At 35.2% G+C, this 16,099-nt stretch overlaps 1 protein-coding gene across 2 annotated transcripts in view; it reads left to right on the plus strand.

Annotated features, from left to right (window-relative positions):
- Window positions 1-16,099, plus strand: part of LOC129798472 (protein tiptop) — a 359,823-nt gene that overhangs the window by 210,249 nt on the left and 133,475 nt on the right. The gene's annotated exons all lie outside the window — the stretch shown is intronic.

Below are 16,099 nucleotides of genomic sequence, written 5' to 3' on the forward strand. Positions count from 1 at the left end.
TTTATCAACAAATAGATCAAATTTTGAATATAAAATGATTCAAACACACAAATTATACATTTGGACTCTCACCAGCGACAATTAATGTGAATCATATTAAAATTTTAATGTGCAAGTGTGATAACACAGTTAAGCAAGCTAAACTATATATTTTAGTTCAATTCTTATCTCTATTTATCTAAATACAAGAAAAATATAAATCATTTACATTTAGTGATCGACGGTTAAATAGTCTTAAAAATTTAAATTCAAATTCAACTGTCAAATACATCAACTGTATGTCATCTAACACTTCATGTTTTTATCCTAAATTATTTTAATGAATCTGACCTTAATAGCTAGTGTTAACTCACACATTTACTGAAAAAAATCAGACTCATTAAAGGAACATAGAAAAAATTTAAAGTATTCGAAGCCAGAGTATGTGCGAAACCTGAAACCCTTCCCCTACAGTTATTAACATTTTAATGTAGGCATTACATCTCGTCTGATTCATGGTAGAAGAGGCTCAACATTCCTCTCGTTCAGTAATAACCTTGTGGATTTGAGAGCTCTCTCCGGTTGAGGTTTTTCATTTACCGATTCGAAGGTACACAGTAAAAAATAATTACAAGAATAATCGTTGGTTTGTTTTTTTACCACGATTATTCTTGTAAAGTTACTCAAATATGTATTTCAGCAAAACGCGTAATCTGAAAGTGTGTAACTTAAATTTTAAGTCTTTTAAATAATGGTAATAAACTGTGTAACCAACTTCGAATGATTGCACAGTTGGGTACATTTTCTTATATATTTTGTGTAAAATTACACAGTTTTTAAACAAAATATGTACAAATTACACAAATATGTATGAGTACACACTGCTACATGTTTATGTAAAATTTACAATGAAAATCATGGTAAAGTAGCTGAATATTTTTACTGCTCGAACTCAAATAGAGAGCAGTTATATAATCGTCTTTTTTTCGACTTTTCACTATTCTGGAGCTTAAACGGCAAGAGATATAGACTTCCAGTCTTAGATGACCCCCAATAAGAAAACAATATCTCTCGACGTTTTTTTCCCCCTGCCACCCCGCCCCCTCTAACTCCTCCAAAACCATGTTTTTTCGGTTTTTCTCAAAATTGGCCCAAGGTTTTTCAATGATTTTCGGATACGTTTTAGAGGTAGTCCAGGCGAACATTTCGCCCAAACATAATCATGACCGGAAAATTCGCCATTTTGAGTTATTGAAGGTCAAAGATCAACTACTTTGGAGGGCCCATTTTTCAACCGATTTGGTTAAATTTGAATTTCTTGGAAAGGTATTGAAATTCTGAACCCGGATGTATCGGTCTTCATCAGTAATGAGTCAGTTAAGTACCGATTTTTTGATTTACAAATGCTTTTATGATTTATAAATCAATTTGATCTCTAGTAGATCGGTAATACCAAAAGATCATGCAAAAAAAAAATTCACGGTGAGCTCTATCTCGTGAGTTTGAGCATTCCTGAAAGCTGGGATGCTTTGCCATCTCTTTTTACTGTGTAATCAAAGAGAACTTACCTAAAAAAATCCGTTGAAAGTTCGAACGTTTAAACTGAAGAGTTACACAAAAGTAAGCAAGTTCATGAAAAGGACATTTATTTTAATAAAATTGCAATTTAAACGTTCGTTCCACAATCCTGAAATTCCACAAAAATACACAAAAAATAACTTTTTGCAGCAAGGGTTTACACAGTGTTGTTGACATTGTTGACGATTGAAGTATCAAGAATATCGAAATTCGAAATGGCAGAACAATTAGCGCTAAAGTGGCGAATATGTGAACTTGCATTTTAGTCTTCCGGTAGATGTTCGAATAGGTTTGGCTTAGTTTTGGAGTGGCTTTGTCTCTTCGAAAGGTTATTACTTAACGGAGCCATTGAGGCTTTAATCAACACCCGGCTATAGGCATTATTTTAGGCCTTATCAGTAAGACCTGAATGGTAATCTCTAATTAAGGACTTGATCGAACAAATTGAACGAATGAAACTGTCAAATGGATTTCCTGCTCTTAAAACAAAATCTCTAGGAAAATATTCTGTCAGTGACAGCAGAACCATTTCATAGCAACTGTCACTTACGTCAAATTCAAATTCAAATCGTAACGTATTAAAAAATCGTTACATTTTCAATGGAAATATTCCCAATAAAGCTTACCAAAATTTTCCAGGAAACTTTTCCACCCTAATCCATCTTCCAGAAAAGACGTAGACAGGATGAAGTTTCCTTGTCAATCACTCGATGAGAAGTGTGATTTATTTTGTGGCTTTGAATTAATTACAAAATTCAATCATCCGTCCCAAAATGCAATGGCCTTCGTGCAGATCATTGAGGAAGTATCTGAATTTTGAGTGTTTTGGGATGAAAGAAAATATCTGCAATTTCCTTTACTTCTTGTCTCTTCCACTTTCACCCTGGCAAGAGCCTGAGAAAATCGCATTGAAGAATCCTTCTCTCTGGGGTGTTCCACCCATCCCCCTCCCCCCCAGAAGCCACCCACATGGACGCTCAGCTCAAGAGGGTGGTTGATGGGAGAGTGAAAGAGTGGCAAATGTGGTTGAATATTGTGCAATGTGGGAGGGTGGCGAAAACTTATGGCATTGATGCACTTTCGGGCTTGATTTTCATCTCACTAATCCCTGAAAATTTATATTTTCCTCAGTTGTTATGTACCAAACCATAGTAGTGGGGGGGGGCGGATAAATCCAAGAAAATTCAAGAGGAAAGATATAGGAGTAATTGAGAGAAGAAACGATTTTTGGTTGAATTGGAACTGAAATCAACGGTGAAATTTATTACTTATTTTGCTTTCTGGGTGAAGGAAAAATTCTTCAAGTCCCATTCAAATGAGTGACAAGTTGCAAGAGATAGAAGGATAGGGAAAAGTCTTGGCATTTTCACCAAAAATATGTCCACAATGTGACACAAAAAGGCGTGCTGGATGGTACGACCGACTGAGGAATAATATAAAATTCTAATTCGGCATTCTTGACGTTCTCCTCAACCCTATTGAACTGAGGGTGGATGGGATACACACGCTGGATATCTCGTGTTTGGGGTCACACGGAGACCAATCCCAAATATTGGGGCACTTCTGGGGGAATGGGGATAGAAATCAAATATTGGCCAGAGCTCGTTGCCTGAGGAGACAACGTCAGACAGAGGACTCACATCAAGCTCACACACATTTTCCAGGAGGTTGGGGATGGTCTGGTCTATTTGTCAGTCTGTTGTTTATTCCATCCAAAATTTAGTTAGGTCTTACACTTCACTGTCCTATCGCATTATTTCATCCCATACCCCAATGCCTTGTGGAGTTGTCTCGATTTTGGAGGAATTTTTAGGATATTCTCAAATGACTTCGAAACAGAGTTGATGCATTGATAGATTCAAGATAAGTCTAGTTTGAAAGCCTAGAAGTGTCCAAGAGGCCTCTGCTTGTCTCGCTTGTCCCACTTCTGCAAGTTTCCAGGAGATTTTGAAAATTTATCACAGATTCTTATAGAAATTGACCAATTTAGGAGAAGGCTTTCAGATATCGACTTCCCGTCTTCGATGACCCCTCCAAAAAATATTACCTAGAAAAGGTTTTCCCTTACCCCTCTCTCATCTCTTAAAAATAATTTGAAAAGCACATTTCCTTTCGAAGTTGAGAAGAAGAGTCTTCAAAAAAGTCTTTCAAGCTTCGTACGTAGGGGAAAGTGATCCGCTTTTGAATGTGGCATTTTTGAACATTTATTTTTTTCACTTATTTCCCAAAGCAAAAATTCTATTTTGTTAATCGAAGTTAATAGAAATTCGGACGATTTATGCTTCGCACACATCATTTTTTCAAATGTGTTATAAATGAATCTGCCTCATTATAATATCATATTTTAATAGGTAGTCCAATGCAATGCCTCAAATTTTCAGAAAAGAACTATGGATGATTTCCATAAGCAACATAGGGAAAAAATTGAATTGACCGAAGTTTGAGTCATCCGAAGGTAGCGCGCTTTCCCCTAGATAGTTTTACTGACTACAGTTTAAAGAATAGTTTTTGCTTTGGAAAATAAGAGAAAAATTGAAATATTCAAAAGCTGCCACATCCAAAGCCAGGCCACTTTCCCCTACTGTAGCTCCGAACACTTTAATTCTTTAACCCTTTAAGGACGATTGGAGCACCGGTGTCCCATAAAAAAAATTTTTCCTGACTACCTAGTTATTTTTTTTCTTATGTCTGTACATAATTGTAAAGTAGAAGGTTGAAGGAATCTAGGATATTTTTTGCAAGTCTCTAGCTATTTGCTATGTAGTAAATATTTAAGCTCAAAAATGGCGAAATTTTAAATTCTCAAATTCATAATTGATTTTATTTATTTTATATACTTCTAATTTTTTTTAAGCAAAACCCTTTTTGCAATAAAAACTACAATACTCATACGTAATATTTTTCATTAAAGCGAAAAATATTATTCATTGGTATTGTCAGAAAAATTACTTAAATTTTTAGGCTATTTTTGTCCTTATCGTTCATTTCATAGAAGCACAAAATACACTAAATCAGACTCTGTTGGACTTTCCAAGGTTAGATGTAAGACTTATCATTGATTATGTTTCTCAGTTTAATTTTTATTGTTGATTTTCAGTCCGTGAAAAGTGTCTCGTCGTTAAAGGGTTAATGAAGCTAACCTCATTTTTTCAGAAAATGTGTATCTGAAGACTAGCTAATACAATAAATTGCCAGTATTTCAAATTTATTAAGAGAATATGAGAAAAATATGAAGTGTACGAAGTCAGAGTGTGTGCGAAGTCTGAAAGACTACCCCTGCAAAGACTCTTCTCCTCAATCTTGAAAGGAAATGTTCTTTTCAAATTATCTTTGAGAAGTAAGAGGGAAGTAAGGAAGAAATGTCTTTAGATAATATTTTTTGAAGGGGTCACCGAAGACCGGAAGTGGATAACTTTTACAGTTTGTCCTTTAGATCGTTAAAGAGCTGAAAAAAGTTGATTATAATACTGCTCTATCTTAGTTTGAGCAGTAAAATTAATTTATAGCCCAAGAAATTCGTCAGTAAGCAAAGCCTTACTGTTATCTTTTACCTCTTATACTCACTGCTCTGGTGAATATAGAAACTTCATGAAACTGACACAAGTAGCACTGTGATCGATTTTTCAAGGCGTAGAGGAAAACGATTGTTTTCTGAGACATTTTGTATTAAAAGTACGTAAAAAAATTATTTGAAAAAGAATATCGACTCAAATGACTTATGAATATAGAAGCTTCATTTGATTTCCACCAGAGGCGCTATATTTATGCTTAGTTCATGAAATCACTACAGGTTGCACTGCGATCAAAAATTACAAACAGTACGTTACCTTTTGAGTTATTTTATCGTGGACTGTCCTAAAACTGTCTGGTACATCATTCAGCTGAATTTTGAAAATGTTATTCAAAATTAAATGAAAATACAGTATCGTATACAGTAGTCTCTTGACAAAGCTATGTTAAAGAAAACAGGTGTAAAAAATTATATAAAAAATTAATTTTTCAAATTTTTCTTTTTGCAAATGAGTTGCTTAAGAATTTTAGATATTATTTATATGTTTAAAAAAATTAACTAATTTTATTTCATATCAAGTTGATTACTTATCATCGGCCAAAAGTTTCTTGACAAATTAAATGCTGATATTGACCACTGAAAACTTTAGAAATGTGCAAGCCGACCATTTACCTCTCAAATAACAAAACTTCTTAATATAACTGGTATTCAGATGTTGATTGCACGTAGAGGAAAGTACTCTCCCTTCGAATGTTCATGCCTTCGCATAATGTGAATTTCTTTTATTTTCCCTAAGAGAATTACACGTAATTTCCGCGGTATTATCAAGAATTGATGATAAGCTAACTAATATTTAGTAAAAATGTGCAAGTCTCTTAAGAAAAATAAAACAAAATTCATATTACTCGAACGCATGAAAGTTCGAAGTGAGAGTACTTTCTCCTATTTGATAATTTCGAGCCACTTTTTCAAATTTGTCAAGAAACTTTTGGCCGATGAAAAATGATCAACTTTTGGAAAGGAATTATTTTTGATATGAAATAAAATCAGTTAATTTTTTTTTAAATACATAAATAATATCTACAATTTGTAAACAACTCATTTGCAAAAAGTACAATTTTAAAAAGTATTTTTTCTATCATTTTTTCCATCTGATTTCTCAAATATAACGTTGTCAAGAAACTTTTGGTCGATACTGTATCTCCCATCTCTATCTAGAAAACCTATTGATAGCCTTTGTACAACTCTGTTCCGGTTGAATTTTATTTTTTCCTCCTACTTGAAGCATTTTTTCGCTCTCCCTTGTCTGTCACTGGTGGCCCTTTCAGTCTTGTGTCAGACGGAGGTTGAGAAAGTGTCCCCAAATCATCCCTCCAGTATACTCTTTTTATTCAGTATCCCCACCAGCATGAGATTTGATGCACAGTGTGTACATAGAAAGACAATCATCCGGGAGAAGAGAAAAGAGAGTTGATTTGATGAACGCCTGGAATTTAACTCTTGTGTGCTCCACATTCAGTCCTTGGCGAGTGGCTCTGGGATTGAGATCCAAAAAGCACTTGTGTGTTAGATGGACAAGCTTTTGCAGAAGCATCTGCCATGCCTTAAAACGTTCCAGACGACCGAGGCGGGTAGGGTGGGGGGGGGTGAAGCGAGGGTGGTCTCCATTCTGCGTCGCGGCGCATCAACCCACTCACTTGTCAGATGTCTCTCTATTGTGTCACCAGTGGACAATGACGCTGGATGAGACTTAATTAAATTTTCTATTGATTTCGTCTCTTTATCTCGACAATTTTCCTCTTTCTTTTCCATCTCCTCGCCTTTCATTCTGCGCGCACTCCTCCACCAGAGATATCAACACTTCTTTTTTTTCCTGCCCACAACCCACTGCAGCTACTCGCCTATCCTACCCTGCCCTAGCCAATACCCTAGCCATTCCCCTCGAGTCTGCAGAGGGAAAAGTTGAATTTTCGTGGTGCTTTTTTTCCTTCAACTTTCAATACCATTCACTCCCAATGATAATTTTCATTAAAGACACTCCAGATCATTTCATTATGTCTAATTGGCACTTGACTGAATTAAAAAATCCTCAAGCCATGGTTGGAACCAAAGGCTATTCTAGTAATTCACAAATTGATTGACATGTGAGGTGCACGTGAAGGATTCAATCCTTCAGAACAGTAATCAATGTTAATCCATTAAAAGCTCTTAATAAAGACGATTTTAATTAGTAATTTTAGCCAAGTTTAAAAAATCAATCTTGAATGAAAATATTTTAACAGTTGCATATCAAGTAAATAATGACTAACATTGAATAATTTGTACACGAGACAGGGCGGATCCCTCTGACTGTGGTGTGAATAAAAATTCAAAAACGAAAAGAGGATATAAAAAGAAATGATTTGGAAATAAAAAACCGGAAGACCCATACCAAGGGTCGAAAGCTTTGGAGAAAAAAATGAGTTTTTAATTGGGGAAAAGATGCTGCCCATGACGAACACCGGAAGATCTAAATCCAATATAACGAAAAATAAACAAAATAAAAATAAAAAGTTAAACTTTAATTGAAAAATAATAAAAATATAGACATAAAGATGAAGGTCGACTGTTATACTGACTTCAGAATGGAAGTTAAGCCCAGTTCCTGAATGTCCAAACATATTGCTTAATAATAAATTAAAAAAGTTAAGCCATATAGCTAAACCTTAAGTCTGGAACCCGTATTAAGACATGTTAATTGTCAAAGTTAGACTATCGGGCTCAGATTTCTTGTTTTACAACAAGTTTTTTTTGGCCAACGTTTCAATCCTTTGGTTTTCATGTATGTAGGTCCTCAGGAAGATCCAAACCAAGGCTCTAAACTTTGACCAGTAAAAACTCATGGTACAACAAAAGATCTGATACCGATATTCCAATCTTGACTTTGAAATATAAATATTAAAAACAACATTTTATTTTCAAAATTTCTGGACGAATTAAATTTTAAGTTTGAATTCATCTTTTTTAAAATATTTTTCTAAACATCCCTTACCGTCTTTCTGTGCGATATCAACCTGTTAATGCTTATAACCTAATAGTAACTTTTAATTACGAAAACACATTTACACATTAAAAAATATTTTGTAATAAAATTCAAATTAAATTTATTAGTCTTCTGTTTTTTTTTTGACAGTAAATAAAATATAATTTTAAAATCTAATTTCATTAAACGATATTTTTACGTTTTCGCTAATAACTCTTATTTCTTAATTGATACAAAATACAGAATCAAGGATAATCCCAATTTAATTTTTTAAGGTAAAATAATCCAAAACAAATTTATAAATAAATTGAATTATCTATAAATAAATTACCACACCTTTTAGTATCAAAACTAGACTCCCCAAGAAAACCTGGTCCGTACTTCTAACTTTTCGGATGTTCTAGACATTCTAAAACATATTGACTCCCTCAGTTATCTAAAGCTTCCAAGCAGCGAGCTTCCAAACAGCCTTGGAAGGGATTCGAATACTTAAAATTTCAATAGGTCGAGGAAGAGATACCGCATATGAGGGTAACTCTGTGCCCCTGCTTTTCGTAAGCTTTTCTTTAATTCTAGAAGTTATGGATGATCTTTAGGCGGTCCTTTAGTATCCTATTTGTTTTCAGACAATTCTTAAGCCCTACAATTGCCCGTACAATTGCCTTTGTAATCTCTTCTAGACTATTTTTAAGCCGTGCAATTAAGAAAAAGCTTGCGAAAACCATAGGCGCAAACTGCTTTTAGATTAGAGGTTCGGCTTAGGGGAAAGTGTCCACATGCTTCGCACGGTCCCAAGCTTTATAACGACTAAGTTTTTCCTATGTTTTTCAATAAGTATGACTAAGAAAAAAGTTATTTGAGAAGTCGTTAAGCTGTTTGAAACTTAAAAGTGCTAAAAGTGCCCCGAAATACCACACGTTACCCTACTTTAGTGCCTTTGTAATCTCTTCTAGACTATTTTTAAGCCGTGCAATTAAGAAAAAGCTTGCGAAATCCAGAGGTCACCCATACCTACGGTATCGTAATACGTACTTCAAACTTTCAGGAACTAAGCTGAACCTCTAGTCCAAAAGCAGCTTTACACGGACTTCAGATTCAGATTTAAGGCTTAATCATGACCTAACTTCTCTAATTTCTGGTGGTATTTAATTTCAGGGGTAATGATCCATTAGATAAAAATCTACTAAATTTTCTGTTTTTAGAATTGTCAGGTCTTCGGAAACTAGATTATACCTCTATTCTTACACGGGCTTCAGACCTAAGGCTTAGCCATATGGCTTAACTTCTCTAATGTCTTATCAGTCAAGATTTTTTTGAAAAAATTTGACTTAGAATTAGATTATTAAGGTCAAATTACCTATTAGATTTTGAAAAATCATTAAAATCGGTTGCTGTTTAAGGTTTTGAGACCCTCGAAAACTGGGCTAAACCTCTAGTCTGAAGACGGTCTTAGACTCGTCTATAGAATTCAGTAATACGAAAGCTTTGGTAAACATTGGAATTATCGGTTTACAGCCGTAGTTCAGTAATCTTGAAGGTTACAAGGCTTATAAACCTTCAATAATACTGTACTACGGCTGTAAACCGGTAACTCCAATATTCACCAAAGCTTTCGTATTACTGAATTATATAGAAGACTCTAAGGGCATTGACAAACCTGAGGATTAGTCGAGAGACGGCTTAGCATAATTATATTAGAAATAATGGGCAAACTGCATTTCTGACATTTTCCACTAAGTCGTCTCTAGGCTTAAGTTGTAAGTATGCCTAGGGCATAAGAATAGTCTTAAGTCTTTTTTTCATTTCCCAAAAGTAAGTTTCAAATTACTGCATGTAGTAACTGTAGAGCATGATCGAAACATTAGGGTTTTACAAGAGCCATAAATTACTTCATACCTCCTTGATGACCTTTAAAAACAATTTTAAATGCCGACAAAGAATTTGGTTGGTCTGCAATTTTGAGGAACACCTGTTTCTCCTCCCAGAGCACATCAATGGGTTAAGTTTTGTAGTAAATCCATCTGCTTCTGTGTTAATTGCTGTCCCACTTTTCTTCAGCACTGCACCTGCGGTGGGAATGAATATGAATTCTTGAGGATTTTTACCATCCATGTGACAATCGTGTCAGTCCCAATCGATAGACAGAACTGTGGTAGATGGAGACGGTTGGTACAATCCAAAACTTTGCCTTAAGCTTTCGTCTCGGGAGAGTAAATTGGGGTGGTAACACAAAGAAGACGACGCTTCTCATTCCGTCACCCATCAATCGATTGTCAGGGCTCCTTGAGTCATCTCCTCTTTGGATATCCACCCAAAACCACCCTCGAGCTGTGACAGACAGACGAATGGATAGACAGACAGATATCTTCTGTGTCTGACTGATTCTCTCACTCTCCAGCAACCCATCCTCTAAAGATGAGCCACCCATCAGCTTTCGGGGGCGGATAAAGGAGGATTCTGATGAAAATTTCATGCTGATAATTCTCTTTTTCTTAACAAATATTCCACGGGTGTTTTCGGAAAGATACAGAGAACTAAGTAAATTAAAGTTTTTCGGGAGGTTTTTGGTGTTATTTTCTGGGACAAAAAGAACGGTGAGGAAGGAAAGAAGATTCCATCGGGCTGAAAAAATCGATTTTTGTATGCATTTTGTCTTCGTGTGTCATGTTTTCTCTGGTTATTTTTTTTTCCTTTCGACCGAGACTCTGCAGCCAAATTCCGAATTCCGCTAAAACAAGAAAAATCAATTAGTGAAGGACAAGTGATGATTGTGGAGCTTGGAATGGTTAAGAACCCAGAGAAGAAATCCACCAAAATCGGGTTTCTCGGGAGTGTTTGTGTGCAAACACCAATTTAAGACATAATGAATGTGAAACGGTGTCAGACGGTCGTCAGACAATCTCTTGGACGCAAGCCCCATAAATCAGGGTCCATCAGGTTCGATTGCTTCATTGATTTGTGTGGTTGGGGCCATCACAGGAAATCTGTGGGAATTTGTCGTGCACTTTTCTCACCCTGCCATCGCCCGAGTTTAACAAAAAACCAAAAAAAAAAGACTAAACCCGAAAGAAGAGCCATTCGATGGGCAAATTTGCATCTTTGCAAGCCCGCAGAGATCTTCTCCAGTAACAGAAGGACAAAGTGGAAAGGAAAGCCACCAAGAACCCCATTGAAATTCCCTTTTTCTCTGCTCACACTCCATCTTGGGCTCCTTCCACTCGTTCCAATGCAGAAATTTATTTTGTTATTGACTCCATCGCACTAAATTGTTTCTCCTTCTCCCTTGCTGGGATGTCTCCTCTGCAATTTAGGACGTTTGCAGACATTTTTGGCATTTTTGCTGAAATTCCTGGAAATTCACATGCTGATTTCCACGGACTTTATTGCCACAGAAAGTGACACTAAAATGACTCTGATGAATTCAGTATCCTTACCCAATGGGTCACACACTTTATTGGACAAGATGTTGTGCTTCATTCAATTTTATTCTTTTGAGAATTTTTTATTTTTCGCTGAAAACAGAAATTTCTTGCTTAAAGAATCATGCTTCAATCAGATGATTTTAAAAATGCTTGAAAAATCCTTGAAGAGAAATACATAGGAGAAACTGAGGCAGTAGTGAACATGGGGTGGCAGTAAATACTGCGATTTTTGTAATTTGATATTAGACTGTAAAGGACGAGACCTGTATGAATTTATAGGTAGTATTACCGGTGTTGTCCACTAAGAAGTATTTACAACTACCCCATGTTTACTACTGCCCTAGTTTCCCCTATACGATAGACTCAAATTAATAACAATCCAGAAAAAAGCCCGATCTAACGATTACCGGACTATCCCTTTAAATTAAACTTTATATCGGTTTCATTACTTTCTGATAGACTGAAATCTTAAGCGGTCTTCAGACTAGTGGCTTAGTCCAGTTCGCAAAGATCGCAAAATCCTAAATGGCGAGCAATTTCATTATTTATTAGAGCCTAAGTCATTTATTTTTAATAATCCAATCCTAAATTAAATTTTTCTAAAAAATCGTTATTGATAAGAAATTATAGCAATTAATCCATTTGACAAAGCCTTGGGTCTGAAGCCTGTATTAGGATCAGTTAAGGTATTTAAGGAGGAATAGACACCGACGTCCCAAAACACAAACCATTTTTTATTTTGTCCTCTAAATAGTCCGAAAATTAGTTTTTATTTTTGGGACACCGGTGTCCTAATTGTCCGTAAAGGGCTAAATTTGACAGACTATATATTCTCAAGGATCAACCTTGCCTTACATAAATTTCTTTATTGCTAAATGTTAAGGTAAATATTTACGAGGTTCAGACTGAGTCTATTTAGGGCTTAAACTACACAAATGGTTTCAAATTCAAATAAAGATCTGTAAAACGTTATCGAATTTATAAAGACTCTCAAGGTGTAATCCAAGTTGAGAGTACCTGGGTCAGAATAGTTCACACCAATAGTCAGAATAGATAACACCAATGGAATCACTCGGGAGATTCTGGTAGAATCCCAGATGAAATCAAATACAGAATCTTCAGAATCGAATGAAATCTCAAAATCGAATTTCTGGCACGTAGCCGTTGATACGTAGGGTAATGTGGGGTAATTTGGAATCATGCCTAATTTAAAATTTTTAGATTTCCTAACAGTTTTAGATAGCTAAAGGAAAAAAGAACAACGAAGAAGTACTCTCGATAGTAAAGTCTTGTGCTTTCCATTTTCTCTTTGATGTTCTAGGACGTTTAGAATTCAAAAACTTAGAATTGAAGATTGAACAGAATCACAAATGGAATTTTATTGAGAATCTCGGTGAAAAGTGGCTGAATTTTTGAGCTTGATTGCCTTTCCTTTGTTTCCCCTTTTTCTTAACCTTACGAAGGTTTTAGGTATTGCAACTTAGACCTATTTTACTCAACCTCTCATAATATGATTCTTTATAAAACCAAGGACTTTCAGCAGAATAAATAACCAAAATCTCAACCCTATAAAATTTAACATATTCTATGTCTTATAAAATGAACAAGGATCAACTATACAACTACCTAAGTGATTACTAGCTGAAGTCTTGGTTACCCTTGTTGGATAATGTTTTTGAAATATCACAATTTCAAAATTTTATATGTCTTAGGTAGATAGTCTTAGGTAGACTAGGCAGACTTAAGTGGACTCCAGACCTAAAGGTTATCCATATGGCTTTGGTGTAAATTCGAACCCGAGATTATTGGAAAAATGTTCCAAAAACCTTGTCTAGTTATGAGGAAGTAAGGCACCTTTGAAAATGACGTTTTTCACCTATTTTCAAAAAGTATTGAACCTGTCCATAATAATATAATTGGGTCTACATTACAGCTAAATTGCATTATAGAAAGGATAGAAAGGCTCAGTTTTTTTTTAAAAATACAATGTAAAACCATATTAAAATGATGCCGAACTTCCCCTGACCGGGCTACAGGTCAAACCGTAAGAGATATTAACTTCTGGTCTTCAGAGACCCCTCTAAAAACGCATTGTCTATAAATATTTTTTCACCTTCCCCTTCGTTTCCCTTCAAACGCATCAAAAACATGTTTTTGGATTTTCCCGAAAACGCCTCCAACGAATTCTTTTATTTCTTGATATATTTTAGAACTGATCCAGGTTAACATTTCGTCCATACGAACCTATGTCCAGAAAATTCAAATTTTGAATTTTTGAATTTCGTCAGTTTGAGCATTCCGCAAACGTTTGAATTGAACATATTCAGAAACAAAGCTAAATATTTATTCTATTTTTTTATTAATTTTTAAAGTTTCATATCTTAAATTTTAATCTTTTAAAAATATTTTAAATGGTTTCTAAAACATACAACAAGCGAAGGATTGAGAAGGAATGAGCACTCTTAAGGAAACTAGTTACCACACTTTCTAGCACCCAAACAGATTACCCCGAGAGACCAAAGTCCACAAGTTGGGCAATGGGGCTCAATCCTGGAACTTTAGAATACCGTGAGAGCCAATAGATGGTTTGTTTACAAACTCACCAGATAAATGTTTTATTTAACTTAAAAAAATAGTAATAAAATCCGCCAGATATAAGTACTAAAAAAAATTTTGCACTGCATCTACTGTCGAATTATTAGGAGTATAAATTAGTTCACACTCTGTTGACATTTCACTTTTTGTATGAGGCAGCACTATTCCTAGCTTCAGCATACAGCGCCACCTTAGGGCTTAAAATAATATTAAAATTGTTTAGATTTATTTACATGATAATTCAAGGCGGTTTATTTTAACAATTGCTATGTCTGCCGCCGACTTAATCATATAGTCTCCTTCAAAAACCGACTCATAGGGGAAAACACGCTACCTTCGTATGACTGAAGCTTAACACAATTATTTTTTTTTCAATGTGTTTTAAATTAATTTGGCCCATTGTAAAATTATATTTTAATAGCTGATTCAATGCCTCAAATTTCCAGAAAAGAGCTATCTGCAAAATCCATTAAGAACGTAGGAAAAAAAATGAGTTGTCCAAAGCTTGAGTCGTCCGAAGGTAGCATGTTTCCAAAAGAAAGTTCTTAACCAAGCTTCGGGATATTGTTGAAAAATCGATAAGTGCTCTAATGAGTTCTATAGTCTTCTTGAATAGGCTGCATGAAACTAATTTGCGTCTTGGATAGACTTTATGAAAAAACCAATCATAAAATGGGTAAGTGTCTAGAATAAACAATATCATAAGACAGTATTTTCTTCAGATATAAACTTAAACGAAAAAAAGATTTTCTCATAACCATAAAATACCAATATATAATTAAACCTTAGAAAGTCCATCTAATATGAGATTACACAATTTCTCAAAATTAAATCTCATGTTTCTGCGCTATCAAAACCATCGATGATTTGTGCAAAAAAGACGTCTAATATGAGATCTTCGCAAGAGTGTATAATTGCAATTAATTTAGCTGCTGAGATTATAAAATCTCAGCATTAAAATACACACAGTCAAATAATTAATTTCCTATCTATGCTCATGCTACAATCTCAGTTCCATAATCTTCCTTCGTGTGCCAATATTCTCTCTTGCTCCCGTTAAATCAGCCTGGGAGTTTGATTTCTTATCTTTGGGATGTCTTTCTGGTCCAGAAAAAAAAGAAGATTCAGATGGAGCTCCTCCTCACGATTAATATCAATATCTGGGCTGAGGTTTGCTGATGTCACACCTTTTAGGGTTATACTTTTCTTTTCGGAGGGGATGCTGATAAAGTGGAGGATTTGCATTGGGGATTAATTGAATTGTCATGGGGATGAAGTTGGAGGCGCCAGTTGGTGAGTTTAGTATCCGTTGTCTATGCTTATTGTCGTCGTCACGACGACATTAAAGATGATGTAATGTTATTGAAAAACTTTTACTATGTGCGGACCCATTTGTAGGGATTAAATTTAATACAACACAAGGCACTAAAGACTCCCAAGCACAAGATGCAACCAAATTCATTTAGTCAGTGAAAGAGCTTTTTTGTGATACATTGCGCGAAACTGATTCAGACTTTGACTTTGCAACTCCCCAACATAAATACGCTTATCCCGGGCGGACATACAGCATCCTCCTCCTGTCGCAGTTTCTTTTTTTCTGTACCCTCGCTCTTTATTGTATTATTTTAATTAAGTAGATGCGGATCGAGTCTCATTTTGTGCCCCGGTGACGCGCGAGGATCAAGACCGGAGAGTGCAAGACGCCGAAGCGCGATTGTATTATAAATTTAATTAACGCGAATTCGTGAACTTACACCGAGAAAAATTTTATGGGTAGTATTAATGTTTTTCTGGGTAAAATCAAATGAAATTATGGGTATTTTGGCCCCAATGGTAGAATACATTTGTTTCTAATGTTTTATTTGATTTGAATACAGACGACTTTTACTTCAAATATTTTTACATTTGATCTGAAAGGCAGTAATCATAGCCACAACAAATATATTTGTATTTATTTTGAATGGCACTGTATTTGAAAAGAAAACATGTCTT

Source organism: Phlebotomus papatasi, chromosome 1 (genome assembly GCF_024763615.1).
Source record: "Phlebotomus papatasi isolate M1 chromosome 1, Ppap_2.1, whole genome shotgun sequence".
Taxonomy (NCBI): domain Eukaryota; kingdom Metazoa; phylum Arthropoda; class Insecta; order Diptera; family Psychodidae; genus Phlebotomus; species Phlebotomus papatasi.